Source organism: Cebus imitator, unplaced genomic scaffold (assembly GCF_001604975.1).
Source record: "Cebus imitator isolate Cc_AM_T3 unplaced genomic scaffold, Cebus_imitator-1.0 Scaffold735, whole genome shotgun sequence".
NCBI lineage: Eukaryota > Metazoa > Chordata > Mammalia > Primates > Cebidae > Cebus > Cebus imitator.
The window spans coordinates 512,246-515,707 of record NW_016108050.1 but is presented as its reverse complement, the minus strand read 5'-3'; the positions used below and the strand labels follow the sequence as shown (position 1 = coordinate 515,707).

Here is a 3,462-nt window from a genome sequence, read left to right as displayed (position 1 = left end):
TTTTTTTTTTTTTCCTAGTTACCTCCAGTGGAATCTTAGGTGCCTGACTTGAGATTTTTGAAATATCTGTGGGCTGAGTGCAGTGGCTCATGCCTGTAATCCTAGCACTTTGGGAGGCTGCGGTGGGAGGATTGCTTGGTGGGAGGATTGCCAGCCTGGGCAACATACTGAGACCTCATCCCTACAAAAAAATTTAAAAGTTAGCTGAATGTGGTGGCACACGCCTATAGTCACAGTTACTCAGGTGGCTAAGGCAGGATGATCACTTGAGCCTGGGAGGTTGAGGCTGCAGTGAGCCATGATTGTGCCACTGCACTCCAGCCTGGGAAACAGTGAAACTCTGTCTCGAAAAATGAAAACTAAAAAAACGAAATATTTGTGGTGAGTTGCAGTGGTGTGTACCTATAATCCCAGTGCTTTGGGAGACCAAGGAAGGAGGATTGCTTGAGGCCAGGAGTTGGAGACCAGCCTGGGCAACATAGTGAGATCCCAGCTCTAAAAAGCTTTTTACAATTAGTCGAGTATAGTGGTGTACACCTGTGGTCTCAGCTGCATCTTAATTATATAACATTGTAGTCCAAAGTAATACCAACTTTGTTTTGAAAGTACACAAAAACTTTGCTTCTCTAAAGCTCCACTCTCACCCCCTCCTTTATACTGTTATTGTCACACGTTACATCTTTATACATTTTATGTTCATCACCTAGATTTATAATTATTGCATTATGCAATTATCTTTTTCTTTCCTTTTTTTTTGAGACAGAGTCTCCCTCTGTTGCCCAGGCTGGAGTGCAGGGGCACAGTCACTGCAACCTCCACCTCCCAGGTTCAAGTGATTCTAGTGCCTTAGCCTCCTGAGTAGTTGGGACTGCAGGCACACAACACCATGCCCAGCTAGTGTTTGTATTTTTAGTAGAGGCAGCATTTTATCATGCTGGCCAGGCTGGTCTTAAACTCCTGACCTCAAGTGATCCTCCAGCCTCAGCTTCCCAAAGTGCTGGGATTACAGGCCTGAGCCACTGTGCCCAGCCAGTGCTTTTTATTTCTTTGTGCAGATTCATGTTAGTATTTCTCAGAGGGTGGGTCTTCTAGCAACAAAGTCTCTCAGTTTTTATTTATCTAGAACATCTTAATTTCTCTTCATTTTCAAAGGTAGTTTTGCCAGGTATAGAATTCTTGGTTGATAGTTTCTTCAGCACTTTGAATATGCCATTTCATTGCCTTTTGTCCTCCACTGTTGTGTGTGGTTGTTTTGTTTTGTTTTTAGACAGGGTCTTGCTCTGTTATGCAGGCTGGAGTGCAGTGGTGCAGCCACTTACCTCACTGAAGCCTCCACCTCCCAGGCTCAAGCAATCCTCTCTTCTCAGCCACCTGGGTAGCTGGTAGTACAGGCATGCACCTCCATGCCCAGCTATTTTTAATTTTTTTTGTAGAGATGGGGTTTCACTACATTGCCAGTGCTGGTTTCTAATTCCTGGCTTCAAGCAATTCTTGAGCCTTGAGCCTCCCAAAGTGCTGGGGTTATAGGTGTGAGCAATGGTGCCCAGCACCTCCATTGTTTTTGGTGAGAAATCAGCTATTATCTTATTGAGGATCCCTTGTATGTGATAAGTTGCTTTTCTCTTGCTGCTTTCAAGATAGTTCTGTCTTTGGCTTCTGTCAGTTTGATTTAATATGTTTAAATGTGGATCCCTGAAGTTTTCCTCTGTGTAGTTCCTTGAGCTTCTTGAATATGCAGATTGTTTTTCATCATGTTTGGGAAGTTTGGGGCCATTATTTCTTCAAATATTCTATTTTTCTTCTTCTGGGACTCTTATTATATGTATGTTAGTAAGCTTGATGCTGTGTTCCACAAACAGGTCTTTGAGATTCTATTCATTTGCATTCATTCTTTTTTATTTCTTTTCCTCAGACTTGATAATCTCAATTGACCTTCAAGTTCCCAATTATTTCTTCTGCCTACTCTAATCTGCCATCGAGAACCTCTAGTGATTTTTCTATTCAAGTTACCATACTTTTCAACTATAGAGTTTCTATTTGGCTCGTTTTTGTGGTTTCTATCTCATTACTGATATCCTCTGTTTGATGGGACATTGCTTTCATACTTTCCTCTAGTTCTCTAGTCTACAGAACTGAATGGTTTCTCTCTATCTCTTTGAACCTATTTTAAGTAGCTGAATTACATCTTTGTCTAGTAGGCCAGGCATGGTGGTTCGTACCTATAATCCCAGCACTTTGGGAGGCTGAGGCTGAGGCTGAGGCCAGGAGTTCAAGACCAGCTTGGGCAGCTTAGCAAGACCCCACCTCTACCAAAAAAATAAAAAAAATAAAAATCTTTGTCTAGTAAGTCTAACATCTGGGCTTTCTCAGGGACAATTTCTGTTTCTTTCTCTTTTTTCTCCCTGTATATGGGCCATACTTTGTTTTCTTGCATCTTTCATAATTTTTTGTTGAAAATTGAATATTTTAAATAATATAATGTGGCAATTCTGAAAATCAGATCCATGCTCCCGGGATTTGGTGTTACTGCTGCTTGTTAGAGTAGTTGCTATTTATTATTTAGTTCCTTTTTTAAACTTATTCTGTGAAGTCTTACATTATTTGTCATGTGTGCCCACTGAAGTCTCTCCTTGGTTAGCTTACTGATCAGCTAATGATTAAATGGAGATTTACTTAAATTATTGGAACCGATAAGTCTTTCCTAGTTTTTGCCAAGGGGTCTGTGTACATGTTGGGGCACACCTTCAGCACTCAGCCAGACAGTTTACAGCTATACCTTAGCTTTCACTTCTTGCTAGTACAGAACCTCAAGATCAGCCAGGTGTGAGAGTTTCTGGACTTAGCAGGTCTTTCCTGACCATGCTCACAGCCTGCCCTATGCATGTGCTTGACATTCCAGATTCCCAGGAATATGTCTTATGGTCTTCTGGTTTCCCAAGGATATATCAGAGTGTTTCAGAATTCCTGTGGGTATCTTATTCCTCAGCATTTCCTATTAAGCTTTTTTATTAGGATTTTTACCCCCAACTATTATCCATTGCCTCATACAGTTGCCATGTTAAAACACTTGTCCGTAATTGTTTTCCAAAAACACTCTCTGTGGAGAGGCTTTGCACTAGACAGTTTTCATTCTGGTCAAATAAAGACAAACCTTTCAAATGAGGTCTTTGAGGGAACTACCAGACAGATGACATAATGACAGTTCACTGAGAATAAGGCTTTGAAGGAGATCCAGCCCCATTCTGCTTGCGCTGGTTGGGGATGTGGGCTATTTTCCAAGGCAACTATTGAGCTAGAGAGTGAGGAATGGTCTAAGGTAAGTTAACACAAATCTCACTGTTCTTACAGAAATTATTCTTGAATAAATGCTCCTTGAGTTGCTGCAAGACTTTGGTTACATTTCTAGAGTTCTGAAAAAGTTCATTCTGGCCCATTTTTTTGGCCATTTTTTTTTCCAAGCCA

At 41.1% G+C, this 3,462-nt stretch overlaps 1 protein-coding gene and 1 long non-coding RNA gene across 2 annotated transcripts in view; one reads left to right on the top strand and one right to left on the bottom strand.

Annotated features, from left to right (window-relative positions):
* Positions 1-3,462, top strand: part of LOC108296725 (leucine-rich repeat-containing protein 37A3-like) — a 43,790-nt gene that overhangs the window by 25,175 nt on the left and 15,153 nt on the right. The window lies entirely within an intron of this gene.
* Positions 1-3,462, bottom strand: part of LOC119469606 — a 23,302-nt gene that overhangs the window by 6,593 nt on the left and 13,247 nt on the right. The window lies entirely within an intron of this gene.